The sequence below is a fragment of the Salvelinus sp. IW2-2015 genome, linkage group LG26, assembly GCF_002910315.2.
Source record: "Salvelinus sp. IW2-2015 linkage group LG26, ASM291031v2, whole genome shotgun sequence".
NCBI lineage: Eukaryota > Metazoa > Chordata > Actinopteri > Salmoniformes > Salmonidae > Salvelinus > Salvelinus sp. IW2-2015.
In genome coordinates, this window is record NC_036866.1 from 32,510,526 (window position 1) to 32,529,687 (window position 19,162).

Genomic DNA, 19,162 nt, shown 5'->3' on the forward strand with positions numbered 1-19,162 from the left:
TCCATCATTTCTGATTTGTAAAATGTTTTACAACGAAAACACAGTATGTATTTCTATTAGCTAACCACAATAGCAAATACTATTTTCACCATTTTTCTACCGCATAGGTAGCTATCACAAAACCGACCAAATAGAGATATAATTAGTCACTAACCAGAAAACAACTTCATCAGATGACAGTCTTATAACATGTTTACAATAAATTTATGTTTTGTTCGAAAATGTGCATTTGAGGTATAACTCATAGTTTTACATTGCAGCTACCATCAGAAATATCACCAAAGCGCCAGAATAATTACAGAGAGCAACGTGAAATACATAAATACTCATCATAAAACATTTATGAAAAATACATGGTGTACACAAATGAAAGATAAACATCTTGTGAATCCAGCCAATATTTCCAATTTTTAAGTGTTTTACAGCGAAAACACAATATAGCATTATATTAGCTTACCACAATAGCCAAACACACAACCGCATTTATTCACCGCATAGATAGCATCGCAAAAACCAGCAAAAGTTATAAAATTAATCACTAACCTTGACCAACTTCATCAGATGACAGTCTTATAACATCAGGTTATACAATACACTTATGTTTTGTTCAAAAATGTGCATATTTAGAGCTGCAAACCGTGGTTATACATTGTGAATATGTAGCATCGATTCACCAGAATGTCCGGAGCTATTTGGACACTCACCTAATCTGACCAAAGAACTCATCATAAACTTACATAAAAATACTTGTTGTATGGCAAATGAAAGATACACTGGTTCTTAATGCAACCGCCGTGTTAGATTTTTAAAAATAACTTTACCATAACAAACAGCTTGCGTTATTGCGAGACAGCGCCGCCAAAACGGCAGAGAATAGGAATCAACATTTTCCACAGAAATACGAAATAACATCATAAATTGTTCTTACTTTTGTTGATCTTCCATCAGAATCTTGTACAAGGAGTCCTAAGTCGAGGATAAATCGTTGTTTATGTTAGAATGTCCTTTTCTCCTGTCGAATTCGTGCCACAATGCTAGCCAATGTTGATGACGTTCCCAGTTTCTCTCGACGCAAAGAACGGAAAACTCCAAAAGTCCCAATAAACGTTGAATAAACTCGGTTGAAAAAACCTACTTTATGATGTTTTTCTAATATGTATCAAATAAAAACAGAGCCGGAGATATTAGCCGTGTATACTGAACGCTTATCATAAGACAATATGGAGGTGCTTCCGCCGCCTAGGTAGAGAAAGGAAATTCTGGACACGTCATTCCAAGAGCTCTTGTTCGGCCTCAGATTAAGCTAGACACCCCATTCCACCTTCCACTGCCTGTTGACATCTAGTGGAAGGCGTATGAAGTGCATGCATATCGATAAATATTAGGCAATTGAATAGGCAGGCCCTGAAACAGAGCCTCGTTTTCAGATTTTTCACTTCCTGTCTGGAAGTTTGCTGCAAAAATGAGTTCTGTTTTACTCACAGATATAATTCAAACAGTTTAGAAACTTGAGTGTTGTCTATCCAATAGTAATAATAATATGCATATTGTACGATCTAGAATAGAGTACGAGGCAGTTTAATTTGGGCACGATTTTTTCCAAAGTGAAAACAACGCCCCCCTATTGACAAGAAGTTTTTAACAGTAACATGTTTGACAGAATGTAACCTTCTTGCACTCCCCCTTGCGTCTCAGTAACTTTCCATACACTTAGTTCTTATCCAGTCTCCATTGACCCAAACAAATAAATTCATTATACATGTAAAGTACTCAATAAGTTCGAGTATGTAACATGAAAAGTATATTTCAAGCTAGAATCCAACAGTAATTTCATACTATATATAAACTTTGAAATTACTTATAAATGAACAGAAAATAAAAAGATAATTAACATTCACAGTTGATTTGTATGTTTACACCTCTGAGACTTATGACCTCTGATTTATGTACGCTCTTATTCCCCCTCCTTTTATACAACTGATAATAAAATGTTGGGAGCTTTTGACTTTCTTTTCCACCTTCGGGTTCCTAAGAGAGTGATAGCAAAATACTTGAAAAGCAAAGAAAACACAAACTATAACAAGTACTGGTAATGCATTAAGCTATGCATAATTATACGTATATGGCAAAAAAAATGAAGTTTGAAAAACATGTTTGACAGAATGTAACCTTCTTGCACTCCCCCTTGCGTCTCAGTAACTTTCCATACACTTAGTTCTTATCCAGTCTCCATTGACCCAAACAAATAKATTCATTATACATGTAAAGTACTCAATAAGTTCGAGTATGGTAACATGAATAAGTATATTTCAAGCTAGAATCCAARAGTAATTTCATACTATTATATAAACTTTGAAATTACTTATAAATGAACAGAAAATAAAAGATAATTAACATTCACAGTTGATTTGTATGTTTACACCTCTGAGACTTATGYCCTCTGATTTATGTACGCTCTTATTCCCCCTCCTTTTATACAACTGATAATAAAATGTTGGGAGCTTTTGACTTTCTTTTCCACCTTCGGGTTCCTAAGAGAGTGATAGCAAAATACTTGAAAAGCAAAAGAAAACACAAACTATAACAAGTACTGGTAATGCATTAAGCTATGCATAATTATACGTATATGGCAAAAAAAATGAAGTTTGAAAARATTACGATTCCCACTCTCCCTTAGCCTGCCTCTATACCTTTGGGATACTGTTCTGCTGGGGTCCACAAAAATGAAGGCTCTAAACACCTTCTCATGCTTGTACCAAGACTTCCCCGTCAGGCTGCAGGTTATAATAGGTGTTCCCATGCCACATCATCCTCACTTCGCCCCCAGTCTCCCCCTTCTCCCTCCATGGCCACCCGATATACACGTGCGGTGGTCTTAATCAACTGTACCTCATCTTGAGGTAAATCAGCARTGTATACACGTTTCAACATCAACGCCTTCAGAAGGTGATATCCCAGCAATGCTAACAAGGTAACCCCTGCTACCACTAACACTGCCCATGATGCATACTTCAAGATTCCCCTTATTTTCTCCTTACTCCAATTCCATGCTGTAACTATAGCATCCTTCACCACTACTARCGRMCTCTCAGTTTCTGTTCCTACAGCGACTACCATGAGAATAGCTATTGCATTGAATCTGTCTCATGCTCCTGATCTCCCATTGCCCTTGTGGTTCACTGATAGATCTAGGACTGAATCACTCAGATAGTCCCTACAAGTCTTCCAAGTCCTACCCAGCTTGCTAGTCACCGCCACCAAAATCTCCAATGACAATGACCTGTTCTGTTACAGTCGGTATCTNTGTATACACGTTTCAACATCAACGCCTTCAGAAGGTGATATCCCAGCAATGCTAACAAGGTAACCCCTGCTACCACTAACACTGCCCATGATGCATACTTCAAGATTCCCCTTATTTTCTCCTTACTCCAATTCCATGCTGTAACTATAGCATCCTTCACCACTACTARCGRMCTCTCAGTTTCTGTTCCTACAGCGACTACCATGAGAATAGCTATTGCATTGAATCTGTCTCATGCTCCTGATCTCCCATTGCCCTTGTGGTTCACTGATAGATCTAGGACTGAATCATTCAGATAGTCCCTACCGGTCTTCCAAGTCCTACCCAGCTTGCTAGTCACCGCCACCAAAATCTCCAATGACAATGACCTGTTCTGTTACAGTCGGTATCTGTGGATAATACCTCCCTGTGCTCAGCTAAGGTACACATCTCTCATCCCAAGGCCAATCTACACTCCACCCCTTTGTGAACACCAWCAWTACAGTGTAAACTTTGGGTCCCAACGGTTAATAAGCAGCAACGTTTTGACACTTTCTTTTTACCGTCACTTGGTCCCAATCTTCTGGGAGATATGTCAAGTGTTTGCTGGCGGTTAGGAATGGGGAGAGATTAGTGGCATAGGAAGAGGAGTGGTATTGTCCCCCAGAGACTCTATTACTCACTTCCTTAATCACTTCCTAAYCCACGCCGATATCCGCCCCAGTCCTATTTAATTCCGCTTTCCCAATTCCCTGTAACGTTAATGCCTTGGTTTGTGGGACTCCATAGAATGCACTGATATCGGTCCTGCCAGAATCTGCAACTAACACCCCGTAGGACTGACTGTGACTTCCTCATCATACCATTTACACTGATTCATTTCTGTCTATGTCACTAGTTCAGCCACTCAACGAGTATGCCTTCATCTGCTCATATGACTCTTCTTTCCCCTGACGCAAGACCTTAAGATAAGTTTGGTTCACATTTTTGTGCCTCGATATTGTCCAGAGTAGAATTACCCCAACAAGTTATCTTTTCCCCAGGTTCGTGMTCTGCTGGTGTCTAAATCCTTCCCTTACCACTTCACTTCCATAGTTGCAGTACTGTAGCTTATCACTGGTGAATAGAATCTCCTCTTACACGATAGCACTTCCCCCACACCATCCTTTGCTGCACCATCGTCAGAAACGGTTGTGTCAAATTTTTCAATCTTATGAATTTTTGGGGGGTTCTGGCACCAATAGTCTGAAAGTTATCAACTGACCCTCAGCTYATCGAGAACCCTGGCACATTATGTGCATTTGAAGCAGAGGAGAAAATCTAGTTTCATTCTTTAGACTCTCAGTGTCAATACGTTCCTTCCACACTCCTGTCTATAATAAAACTACACCTTGTTCTGAACAGCCTACGTCCAATATACTTGTCCTGTTATCAAGTAGTTCCACCCAGATCACTTTACCTTTGTGATTAGTGACCTCTCTGGTATCATTGGCATTAGTACTMACTCTACCCCAATGCATTCTCATGTGTTCATATTTGGCCACCCATTCTATGCGAATTGTCAATCTATCATTMTATATGGTGCATTAACCATTAAASCAACTGACACAAAGACTATAGCAGTTAAAGTAGCTCCCAGACCCCACCCAACTGCTTGTTTACAGTGGAATCTACGCTTCCTTTTTAGCTACACTTTCTCTATCATAGCGCCCTTCCAGCTCACCCATTATGCAGCTGGATCTCGTTTCACATGAGAAGTGTGTACCCACCGAGGAGAGGATGTGGTCTTCACAGCTGCAGGTTCTGTAAGGAGTACTGTGTGTGGTCCGGACCAACGTCATACCAACACCCCCGCCTGTTGGATTGTGATGTACACTCGGTCTTCGGGATTCAGCCCGTGCTCTCTGCACGTGATGTCAGAATGCACTCTCTGTTCCAAAATGAGATTGTTACGCAACAGGACAGTTAACACGTGCTTCCTGCTAATTATCTGTAGGCTGTTTCAACTAATCAGTTTCAAATTATTTTCGAACAAGTTGTATTTTCTTGAATTGAGGGTTGTTCCGACCTCCTCATTAATTCACATAGAAGTATCTCTAAAAGCCTTGATGTTCATCAGTCCACAATAAGACACATTGTCTATAAATGGAGAAAGTTCAGCACTGTTGCTACTCTCCCTAGGAGTGGCTGTCCTGTAAAGATGACTGCAAGAGCACAGTGCAGAATGCTCAATGAGGTTAAGAAGAATCCTAGAGTGTCAACTAAAGATTTACAGAAATCTCTGAACATGCTAACATCTCTGTTGACGAGTCTACGATACGTAAAACACTAAACAAGAATGGTGTTCATGGGAGGACACCACGGAAAACATTGCTGCACGTCTGAAGTTTGCAAAAGTGCACCTAGATGTTCCACAGCGCTACTGGCAAAATATTCTGTGGACAGATGAAACTACAGTTGAGTTGTTTGGAAGAAACACACAACACTATGTGTGGAGAAACAAAAGGCACAGCACATCAAAACCTCATCCCACCTGTAAAGTATGGTGGAGGGAGCTTCATGGTTTGTGGCTGCTTTGCTGCCTCAGGGCCTGGACAGCTTGCTATCATCGACAGAAAAAGTAATTCCCAYGTTTATCAAGACATTTTGCAGGAGAATGTTAGGCTCTCGGTCTGCCAATTGAAGCTCAACAGAAGTTTGGTGATGCAACAGGACAACGACCCAAAACACAGAAGTAAATCAACAACAGAATGGCTTCAACAGAAGAAAATAAGCCAAAGTCCTGACCTCAAACCGATTGAAATGCTGTGGCATGACCTCAAGAGAGCAGTTCACACCAGACATCCCAAGAATATTGCTGAACTGAAACAGTTTGTAAAGAAGTGTGGTCCAAAATTCCTCCTGACCGTTGTGCAGGTCTGATCCGCAACTACAGAAAACATTTGGTTAAGGTTATTGCTGCCAAAGGCGGGTCAACCATTTATTAAATCCAAGGGTTCACATAGTTTTTCCACCAAGCACTGTGAATGTTTACAAATGAAAACGTATAKTTGTTTGTGTGTTATTAGTTTAAGCAGACTATGTTTGCCTATTGTTGTGACCTAGATGATGATCAAATCACATGTTATGACCAATTTATGCAGAAATCCAGGTATTTCCAAAGGGTTCACATACTTTTTCTTGCCACTGTACATGTAAAGTACTCAATAAGTTCTACTATGGTAACATGAATATGTGTATTTCAAGCTAGAATCCAACACCTCAAATTAATAATCAAAGGGAGTTTTAAAAGCTGGATACTTTTTCGATGATAAGTGTTTGATGGGATTTTCAATTTAATTTGCTTTGATGTCAGAGTGGTTAGATGGACAATAGAGCCCTGAGTACAAGGCCATTAGCGACGTGATGGTCGTTATCAAGTTGGCTACTACTAAAGCATGTCCAGAGTGCATAAAAGGAGATTACCATGACTCTACAGTCACATGGAATTTTACTGTGGTCATGACTCATGACTGCCGGTGTGGCGGTATACAGTCACCTCAACAGCACTAGCAAGGATCAATCAATTTGGCTGCTTTACCGTTATTAGTCAAAAGCCAGCTACAAACAAACTATCTAGCCAGTAGGATTAGTCTCGGGAGTATTGTAGCTTCAGGCAGTCTGTGCGCTTGGTGTACACACCAATCCCTTCAGTCAGTCTGTGCACTCAGTGTACACACCAATCACGGAGAAATCGCCAACTATACAAGGAAGAAGCATGCTAGAACATACAGGACCAATACAAAGTTTGGACACACCTACTCAATCCAGGAATTTTCTTTATTTTTATGTTTTTCTACATTGTAGAATAATAATAAAGACATAAAAGCTATTAAATAACACATATGGAATAATGTAGTAACCAAAAAAGTGTTAAACAAACCTAAATATATTTCATATTTGAGATTCTTCAAAGTAGCCACCCTTTGCCATGAAAGCTTTGCTCACTCTTGGCATTCTCTCAGAGAGAGAGCCTTTCTCAATGTTAGTGAGAAAGGAATGTTAGTGGTGTTAGTGGTCGACATGTTAGTGGTGAATGTTAGTGGTCGACAGGGGGGCAGCCACTCACTTAGGGATGGCTGTTTAACAGTCTGATGGCCTTGAGATAGAAGCTGTTTTTCAGTCTCTCGGTCCCAGCTTTGATGCACCTGTACTGACCTCGCCTTCTGGATGATAGCGGGGTGAACAGGCAGTGGCTCGGGTGYTTGTCTCTTTGTTGCCTCTCTGATTAATGCCCTCCTTGCCTGGTCAGTGAGTTTTGGTGGGCGGCCCTCTCTTGGCAGGTATGTTGTGTTGCAATATTCTTTCAWTTTTTTTTATAATGGATTTAATGGTGCTCCGTGGGATGTTCAAAGTTTCGGATATTTTTTTATAACCCAACCCGCGTCTGTACATCTCCACAACTTCGTCCCTGACCTGTTTGGAGAGCTCCTTGGTAGTAACTACTGTAAATTGGACAGTGCCGTTAGATTACAAGAATTTAAGCTTTCTGCCCATACCAGATATGTCTATGTCCTGGGAAATGTTCTTGTTACGGTAGCTCAACCATCCCGCGGGGGGTGTTAACCACATCTGGACCCASRACACGGAGGCCATTCTGGCTACAATTGGTGACAGTCCACAGATCATATCTGGAGACGCACGGTGTGATTCGCCTGGCCATTGGGCCTCCTTTGGCTCTTACACCATTCGGGACTCTGCTTCCCTCTTGATCCTCGCCCAGGAGACGTGGCCGAAGTGAAGAACAGCTACTGGTTGGAGAGGGAGGGATTAGAGATAGGCTTGCAACACATTGAGGTAAGCCATAGCCTAACCTATATTTTGTAGCTACCCTAAGGGTTGTAAGTTTGTATTTGATGAATGTATGAAGAGGACGTAGGTACCTTTAGGATAATAATAAAACCAGTATTACTAACAGGCCAATGGATGTAGTATTMAAACCCTGGCCACTGACAGGCATCCAAGTGTGAGGGTGCACTTGAGGGACTCACATGCTGATATCTGGCATGAGTATGACCTGTGACACATTGCCAAARGTGAGGAAACCGCTGGTGGCCATTGGGAAGCCAGAGGTATGGTCATATATTTTATTGAAAAAGCAGAACTATGATTTGTGTAACTTATATCTGGCTCTAGGAGCATATCAGTTGACTATCCTGAGTGCCCAAAGAGAGAGAGTAARGGTCACTTTGGGGGAGCAGGCTGGTGTTCCAAAAATGGAGAAGGAGCAGGCCACTCAACAGCAAATTCAAAGACACACACATCCATAAAGGGAATCGAGTGGAATTGATTTTCCATTATTTTATTTCTTACCCGTTTCAAGAGACGTGCTACCCAGACCTACTGTTTTGACTCTCTCTCTCCCAGACTTGCTGTCTCAACCTATGAATGTTCAGCTATGAAAAGCCAACTGACAATTGCTCCTGTGGTGTTGAACTGTTGCACCCTCTATAACCACTGTGCTTATTCTTTTTATGTAAAAAGGGCTTTGTAAAATACATTTGATTGATTGATTGTTTGCTGTACATTCACTAACTGAGTGATGTGACATTTTTATAGCATCTGTAATATTTTGGTGTGTATTTTATCTGCACGTTAACTTCTTAAAGTGGCCATCAGRAGTATAAACAATATSYAAGTGTACTCCCTGCTCCTCTTTCGGTAAAAAGCTGAGGGATGGGGCTGGAGAAATGTAACTCAAAGACATAAAGCTATAGATATAGGACTGACCATCCATGATATCAAAATTATAGTTTTAACCATGTTTTGAGGTTGTATTGTGTTTGTTTACATTTTCTTTGTTTACAAATGCTAGAGTTAAACAAGCTTTTGTTTGGGGTTCTGATTGGGTACGACAGTTGAACTAAGCTCATGAGGCATTTATAAGTTAGATTCTTCAAGAATCAATGGTTAAATACCATTAATTTATAAGCGCAAAAATMGATGTAGRAACTGCTGATTGCCCCTTTAAGGTATGCTACTGTTGTTTGTCTATTGATCTTGTGCATGAGACAAAGACTTGCAATCACAAGCCTTTCATGTGTATCCTCTTTTTGTTTCATTGGAACTTGTAAAAACACCTTAATAACCCTGTAATTGACTATGTATTTTTGTAATCCTGTTTCTATGATCTTTTTGCTCTACCATGTAGCCAGGTTGCTGTGGATAAAGGTGTCTGCTAAATGGCATATATTATTAAAGTCTCCTTTTACTCTGCCAACTAGCTGCCCAGTGTAGTTACCATTCCTTTCCAATAGATGGCAGCCAAAGCTATTTGAAGTCACTACCCTAGCAACAGGGAAACAGAGTTAGTGTGCGTTGAAAGTTGTTTTATCTTCAAAGCAAGTTTATCTGGTTACGCTTATACCTGTAAMTATAGTGGACAAGCTAACTAATACTACAATTACATAAGGCGCAGGATTTAAGCCTTTGTCTTGAAAAAAATTACAGCAGGCTGGATTTACTAAATTACCTGGTTTTATTCTAACTCAAACCCTATGTAAATGCCACTTGCATCTGGGTATGCTGCCTAATGGAAGAGACGACACACGCAGGGATGACACGCCATACACCTCGTCCAATTCTCCCTTGTGCCCYTAGGGTGAACTGGCGATCAGCTGCCAGCCTGAATGCTCTGAAAACAAAATCACAAGGAAAGTTAGTCTGATACCGAAACTAAATCACAATGTATTTATAATGAGCATGCTCCATTTTTGGTTAAAATGAGATTTCATAAATCATGATGCCGTCTGAGATTCAAACTAAGGACGTCTTATCAAAAGGTGAATGCGTTACCATCGCACCAAACAGCGCTTGTGATAAACATTGTTATAGATTACTTATTATATATATTGAGCACCTACCCACCACTGATGTTAGCTWTAAACAATTTATAATCAAGCAAAYTTTAAGCAATTATTTAACTGGCATACCGGCCGCTGACAAGTCGAGTAWCTTCTTCCAGGAAGACCTTCATAAGGATTAGTGAAGGGGCTCCCGAGTGGCGCAGCGGTCTAAGGAACTGCARCTCAGTGCTAGAGGCGTCACTACAGACCCTGGTTCGATTCCAGGCTGTATCACAATCGGAAGTGATTGGGAGTCCCACAGGGCGGCACACAATTGGCCCAGCGTCGTCTGTGTTAGGGTTTGGCCAGTGTAGGCCATCATTGTAAATAAGAAGTTGTTCTTAACGGTCTTGCCTAGTTAAATAAAGGTTCAATAAAATAAATAAACATCCAATACATTGCCATCCAGACAGACTGACAGAAACCTCTGACTGGATGCACCATCCACTGGGATTTTGTGCTGTATCGTCACCATCTCTCTACAACACACACACACTAATACTCCCTAGCCATTATCTGGCAGCATCCGCACTCACACCAGATTGTGTCACCGCTACACCGACCCTCTAGCTGAGGTGTTTCAGGCGGCATATCTGTGTTACTGCTACGTGAACAAACTCTTTGATCTGGGGCAACAATCGGCTCAAACATGAACAGCTTCAGTAGGTTTATTGGTTGCCTAACTAACGCTATTTCATCCTCTTATAAACTCATTCTCAGACTCGGAGCTACTCTTGGTAAATTCAGCTATTTTTGGGAGCTCCAAAAATGTTTCTCCTGCCAGTAACGCAACAATGCCAATATGGAGATTTACAGTTACAGTTAGCTGGCATTCTAAATCCTAGTGTTTCCATTCCCCTTTAATGACAATTAGAACTTACCCAGAATGTGGTTACTAGGGATGTGCCGACATGGTCATACTCAAATTCGTAATCGTATCCGTAAATTGACAGTTGATAGTCGGATCGGATGATCCTCATGAATGTAAAAAATGTAAGTGTTTATGCCTAAGTAGATGTTGGCAAAATACCTCACTGCCAAAAKAGCTGCAGATATGGAGCAGTGCTGGAAGGGTGTATCTCTATGRGTGTTCTCAACTTGCAACGGGCAGCAAAGTTTGCTGTCCTGACTGAGTGTCACTCAGTCATCAGCGTTTTGTCTTTCTTCCCCACCCTTGCCCCGCTTGTAAGATATTATGAACATTGATAGCTTTATTGCAAAAGTCCTCACCATGTGATTTATCATAGTAGCAGTCAGCAGCCATCGAAATGATCAGACAGAAAACATGTGAGAAAAACTGAGCAGGTGAAATTATGAAGCGAGTGGATGGAGAAATACAGTTTCACTCTATCCAATCAGAGCAGCAGGATCACATAACACATACACATAACATGGTTACCATGTTCTCAGAATATACCATATTAATGTTCAAGACATGTTAAATGAGATTGTTGAAAGAACATTAACGCGTCCCAAAATAAAATCATTACACATCATGTCTTATTACTGTTGCCGAGCCAATCAAGGCCCTTATTGTTTAAACACTGATCCATTTATAGCTCTTTGTCTGTTGGCAAAACTAAGGACAATCACAGTGCTTTTAACATATTGTTTTCAACTTACATTTGACACACTTTCACATTAATATGCATAATGTAATCATGTATTTCCTCACCTGGGATTTGAACTCACATRATCTTGGTTCACAGTCCTCCAATCTTCCTGCTATGCCCAACCAACATAAGACAACTGTACAGAAAGCCCTAAATTGCTGAAATAAGTACAGTGCTTTCAGAAAGTATTCATACCCCTTTTTCCACATTTTGTTGTACAGCTGAATTCAAAGTTGATTAAATGTTTTTTCCTCGCCCATTCTACACACACATACCCATAATGACAAAGTGAAAATATGTTTTTAGCAAATGTATTGATAATGAAATATCAAATTTACTTAAGTATCCACAGTATCCCTAAGTCAATACTTCGTAGAAGCATCTTGGCAGTGATTACAGCTGTCCGTCTTTCTGTTAAGTCTCAGGCTTTCCACACCTGGATTGTGCAAGATTTGCACTTTTTATTTTCAAAATTCTTAAAGATCTGTCAAATTAGTTGTTGATCATTGCTAGACAACCATTTTCAGGTCTTGCTATAGATTGTCAAGTGGAAAATTCACTGTCTTCTTGTAAGCACTTCAGTGAAGATGTGGCTGTGGTTTTGGTTATTGACCTGCTGAAAGGGGAATTCATCTCCATGGCTGGTATAAAGCAGACTGAACCAGGTTTTGCCTGTGCTTCGCTCCATTCTGTTTATTTATCCTGAAAATAGTCCCAGTCTTAACGATTACAAATCATACCCATAACATGACGACCACAATAAATATGGACAGTGTGTGTCAGCCCTGGCCTTAGTATTCTTTGTTTTCTTTATTATTTTAGTTAGGTCAGGGTGTGACATGGGAATGTATGTGGTTTTTGTATTGTCTAGGGTGGTTGTATGGTTAGGGGGTTTAAGTAGCGTAGTGGGTTTTGTGTTTAGTGTAGGTGTCTAGCTGTGTCTATGGTTGCGAATGTTCTCAGAGACAAGATGTCATTAATTGTCTCTGATTGGGAGCAATTTTAACAGCCATACGGCATTAGGTTAATGTGGGTAATTGTCTAGTTGTACGTTGGTAGCTTGTGTTGGCACTTAGTCTATAGCTTCACGATGTTTGTTGTTTTGTTTCAGTTTGTTAAAGTGTTCGTTGCGTGTTTTTTCCCTTCTCAAATAAAAGAGAATGTATTTTGCACACGCTGCGCTTGGTCATCTCTCTCAGCAAGACGATCTGGAACAGTGTGTCACGTCCTGAACATAGAGAGCCCTATTTTCTATGGTAGAGTAGGTGGGGCGTGACTGGGGGTTAGTCTAGTTTATTATTTCTCTGTGAGTTTTGTTTTCTATGTTGATGATTGGTATGATTCCAATTAGAGGCAGCTGGTAATCGTTGTCTCTAATGGGGATATATTTAAGTAGCATTTTTTCCACTGTGTTTTATGGGATATTGTTTTGAGTTAGGTAGTGCACTATGTGTCATGGTCGTTGTTAGTTTATTGTTTATTTGTTTTTGTCTTCGCTAAGTTTCACTTTAAACATCATTAGAGTGGAACACAACATCGGCTGCGCCTTGGTCCGATATTTATTCCAGCGAACGTGACACAGTGGTGCTCAGTAATGTGTTGTATTAGATTTGCCCCAAACATAACACTTTGTATTCAGGACAACACGTTAATTGCTGTGCCACATTTTTTGCATAATTACTTTACAGGCTTCTTTCTTTTCACTTTCTCAAATCAGGTTAGTATTTTTTGAGGAACTACAATATTGTTGATCCATCCTCAGTTTTCTCCAATGACAGCCATTAAACTCTGTAATGTTTTAAAGTKACCATTGGCCTCATGGTGAAATCCCTGAGCGGTTTCCTTCCTCTCCGGGAACTGAACTAGGAAGGATGCCTGTATCATTGTAGTGACTGGGTGTATTGACCTCCATCCAATCTGTTGCAACTGCGTGATGCCATCGCGTCAGCATGGARCAACATAGATCTGGAACATTTCCGACATCTTGTAGAATGCCTCAAAGAATTCAGGCTGTTCTGGAAGTCAAGGAGGGTCTGACCCGGTATTAGACGGGTGTCCCTAATAAACTGTCCGGTGAGTGTATATAACAATTTAGTTTATGTTAGGTTTACTTTTATACCCATTGTTCTATACTGACTGGCTCTTTATTTGTCATCTATCCTGAACAAAAATATAAACACAACATGCAACAATTTCTATGATTTTACTGGGTTACAGTTCATATAAGGTAATCAGTCAATTTAAATTAAATAATTAGGAACTAATCTATAGATTTCACATGACTGGGCAAGGYTGTAGCCATGGCTGGGCCTGGGACGGCATACGCCCACCCAATCAGAATGGAGWTTTTCCCCACAAAATGGCTTTARTATAGGCAGAAATACCCCTCAGTTTCATCAGCTGTCTGAGTGGCTGATCTAAGATTATCCCGCAGGTGAAGAAGCCGGAATTGGAGGTTCTGGGCTGGCATGGTTACACGTGGTCTGCAGTTGTGAGACAGGTTGGATGTACTGCTAAATTCTCTAAAGCGAGTTGAGGTGGCTTAAGGTAGAGAAATTAACATTAAATTCTCTGGTAACAGCTCTGGTGGACATTCCTGCAGTCAGCACGCCAATTTCACGCTCCCTCAAAACTTGAGACATCTGTGGCATTATGTTTTGTGACAAAACGGCACATTTTAGAGTGGCCTTTTATTGTCCCCAGCACAAGGTGCACCTGTCTAATGATCATGATGTTTAATCAGCTTCTTGATAAGCCAGACCTGTCAGGTGGATGGATTATCTTGGCAAAGGTGAAATGCTRACTAACAGGGATGTAAACACATTTTTGCACAAYATTTGAGAGAAATAAGCTTTTTGTGCATATGAAACATCTCTGGGATATTTTATTTCAGCACATAACATGGGACCAACACTTTACATGTTGTGTTTATATTTTTATTGAGTATATTAGGGCTGGTTCCTGAACCATCGGTCATATTATCTGGTGCCAAACWAATGGAAAATGTGGGTTCAGCTATATACCTAAAACTGGTCAATTGCAAGGCCATGATGAAGACCAGTCACAAGTACTACTGTCAGGTCCAAGGCCAGTTGGCCATTACAGGCTTGACTGGTGCGACTTTAACGGACACAAAAAATGACCTCACRGTGGAGAGAGTCAGGCAAAATTAAGAATTATTTTCTAAAATGAAAGACAGYCTGGACATATACTACTACAACACATACATGGACACATACTTCCAGTCAGCATGAACACATGCACACATACTCAAGCTTCATTTATCATTTTCAGCAATTCTGATTATCAGTTCTTTATGTGTATTTCTATGGTCCTTCTCAATAAGGTTCATATTTCACTTACTTGATTTTTGTTTTCCAACAGCTGAAACAGACATTCTTGTAGATATTTGTCTACTATTTAGATTSTAAAATGAATCTATATACTGCTTATTGTGTTACAGTAAACAAAGCCTAATACTTCAGCATTTTTATATTTAATTGTTTGCTATAGCTATTGTTTGCCATGTGGTATTAAACATCAAATTAACTACAGCCCTGTAGTCAGCTTTTTATGTCATGCCAAACATTTTACAATTTCAATACTGGCAGATGTATTATCATTTTATATTAAYAAATAATCCTATTTATTTATTTTTAAAGCAGAAAAAATTGTCTGAATTATTTAAATATTTTTTCTAGTAAAAGTTCAGGCTCAAATCATGTAAAGCACAAAAAGTGTTAGAAACATGTCTTGTAAGAGACATTTTGACTGTGTGCTTATTGTATAGTATGTGTTTTTTGGGGTMGTCACTATTCTTGCCACTGGATGGTAGCCATCGTACTTGGAGGTGGGTCAGGGTTATGCCCAACATGTACATATTATGTATGTGTTGGGCACAGGTAACAGGAAGTAGGCATGCASAGGGGTGAGAGCTTACCGTTRTCACCTCAACACAACTCTAGAAAGAACACTCATACCGAGAACACATWGTGGTAGCAGATAATGCTATGCTTGGATTGCTGCAACACATCTCTCTAGTAATGGCTCAGTCTCAAATAATGTAAAGAACAGCGATTATCAGAAACAAATCTGTAGTAAAAGCTCAGGCTTAAAACTTCTTGTCAATAGGGGGGCGCTGTTTTCACTTTGGAAACAATTGTGCCCAATTTAAACGGCCTCGTACTCTATTCTAGATCATAAAATATGCATATTATTATTACTATTGGATAGAAAACACTCTCAAGTTTCTAAAACTGTTTGAATTATATCTGTGAGTAAAACAGAACTAATTTGGCAGCAAACTTCCATACAGGAAGTGAAAATTCTGAAAATGGGGCTCTGTTTCAGGGCCTGCCTATTCAACTGGCTTATATTTATCGATATATATACATGCACTTCATACGCTTCCTTAGATGTCAACAGGCAGTGGCAGGTGGAATGGGGTGTCTAGTTGATCTGAGGTCGAATGAGAGTTTTGGAGTGGCGCAGGTCAAGATTTCTTTGTCTACCAAGGCGCGAGGCGGAGCTCGCATTAGTTCTGAAAAGCTTCGGTTTACACGGCGAAATATCTCGGCTCTGCTTTTATTTGATACATGTGATATAAATCGTAAAGTAGGTTTTTTCACCGAGTTTTATAGTTTTTATTCAACGTTTATTGGGACTTTGGAGTTTTCCCTTCTTTGCGTCAAGAAGGGTGGAACGTTATCAACCTTGGCTAGCATTGTGCCGGAATTGACAGAAAGGACTTCTAAAACCAACAACGATTTATTCTGGACCAAGGATCCTTGTAAGATTCTGATGGAAGCTCAGCAAAGTAAGAACAATTTATGATGTTATTTCGTATTTCTGTGGAAATGTTGATCCTATTTCCGCATTTTGCTGAGCACTGTCTCGTAATAACGCAAGCTGTATGTATGGTAAAGTTATTTTAAAAATTAACACGGCGGTTGCATTAAGACAGTGTATCTTTCATTTGCATACAAAAGTATTTTTATGTAAAGTTATGATGAGTTATTTGGTCAGATTAGGTGTGGTCAAAATAGCTCGGACATTCTGGGGAAATGTTGCTACATATTCACAATGTATAACCACGGTTTGCAAGCTGCTAATATGCACATTTCGAACAAAACATAATGTATTGTATAACCTGATGTTATTAAGACTGTCATCTGATGAAGTTGTTCAAGGTTTAGTGATTCTTTTATATCTTTGTTGGTTTTTGCGATAGCTACCTTTTGCGGTGAATAATGCATTGGTGTGTTTGCTATTGTGGTAGCTAATATAATTTATATTGTGTTTTGCTGTAAAACACTTTAACTTCTCACGAGTCACCAACACCTGATCCGGTAGCACCCCACCCACCCCTGAGTAGCATAGCTAGCTAGCGTGCACAAGTCTTGTAGATCTAAATATATCATTAAATCACAATCTAAGACCAGATGAAGATACAGTCTTGGTGAATAAGAGCCACATTTCAGATTTTTTATGTTTTTACAGGGAAGACAAATATGTAATCTATTAGCTAACCCGTTAGCAAAGGACACGATATTTATACTCCCAACAGCTTTTCCTGCGTCGTAGCTATCACTAATTCGACTAAATAAAAATATATATAGGCCACTAACCAAGAAACACTTCATAAGATGACAGTCTGATAACATTTTATGGGTATAGCATAGTTTTTTTGGGGAAAAATGTGCATTTTCAGTATAAATCACGTTCTACATTGCAGCTGGCAATCTGAAATAGTGCTGACCCAGCAGAAAAATTAAGAGACCAACGTCATATAACGAATTACTCATCTTAAAACATTTCAGAAAAATACACAGCGTACAGATATTGAAGCCACACATCTGGTGAATCCAACAATATTTCAGATTTATGAAATGTTTATAAACGAAAACAAAATGTAGCGCTAAATTAGCATAGCTATACCAGGCAGATTGGCTAGGGCGCACAGCCAGTTCACATGCACAAAGATATGATATATAATCGTAAATTGGGTCTTACTATGGCTGATCTTCATCAGATGTGATCAAAGTGTCCTTTGTCAAGATGAGTCGTTGTTCGTTCAGAATTGTCCTTTCCCACTCCATTTAGACAGGTACGGTCGAGTGGCACGGATCTCTCAAACGAAATAATTCAGACAACGGAACAACAAAACTCCCGAAAAATTCAAATAATCTGATTAAACTTATTGAAAAAACTACATTACGATGATCTGGTCACATGTATCAAACAACTTCGAGACGGAGATAGTTTTCATCCATAATGGCAGCACAACAGAAGACAACGAGCTAAAGTCGCACGATTTAGACAACGGAAGTTGTCGGTCACGCAAAGAATAGCTCTCATTTCACGTCAGTCAATAAACAGATATTTTTCCTGATGTCTTTGACACCCAGAGGAAGGCAATGAGGTGTGTTTCGGGTATAGGGGCACGACCATATATAGCGAGCGTTGAAGCTGGCATACACTCTTGCTTTTTCTTCTTGGTCATGGAAAGTGCTGTCAAATGACTTCTGTATCACTCAGAGACAAAATTGAAAACGGTTTTAGAAACTAGAAATTGTTTTCCTTTCCATGGTATTATTTATATGCATTAGTAAGATCAATAATTGATAAGAGGCAGTTTAAGTCTGGTAGAGCAATTATGCTAATGGAAAATAGCACCCCCTGTATTCTCAAGAAGTTAAAAGAAATCATAAATATTGGCTGGATTACAAGATGTTATCTTTCATTTGCTGTAACAATGTATTTTTCATAATGTTTTATGATGAGTATTTATTTATTCACGTTGCTCTCTGTAATTATTCTGGCGCGTCGGTGCTAATTTGTGATGGTAGCTGCAATGTAAAACTATGATTTATACCTTAATATGCAAATTTTCGAACAAAACATAAATGTATTGTTAACATGTTATAGACTGTCATCTGATGAAGTTGTTTCTTGGTTAGTGATAATTATATCTCTATTTGGTCGGTTTTGTGATAGCTACCTATGCGGTAGAAAATGGTGAAAATATGCGGTTGAGTCTTTGGCTATTGTGGTTAGCTAATAGAATACATAGTGTTTCGCTGTAAACCATTTTAAAAATCGGAAATGATGGTGGATCACAAGATGTTATCTCTTCATTGCTGTATTGGACTTGTGAATTCATGAAAATTATATTAAATCCCTGTCCCGTTAGGCTAGCATAGTCTATGCTAAGCTTTAACTGATGAGGATGCTCCCGGATCCGGAATGGTGGTTAAGTAAAGGTTAAATCTCATGGATCCTATGAGGAAGCCAAAGATCAACCATCTGGTTTCAGTCACTGATAATGTACAGCGCGTGGCTTGGGGAGGGGTGAGGAATTTGGCCCAAGGTCAGGTCAGATG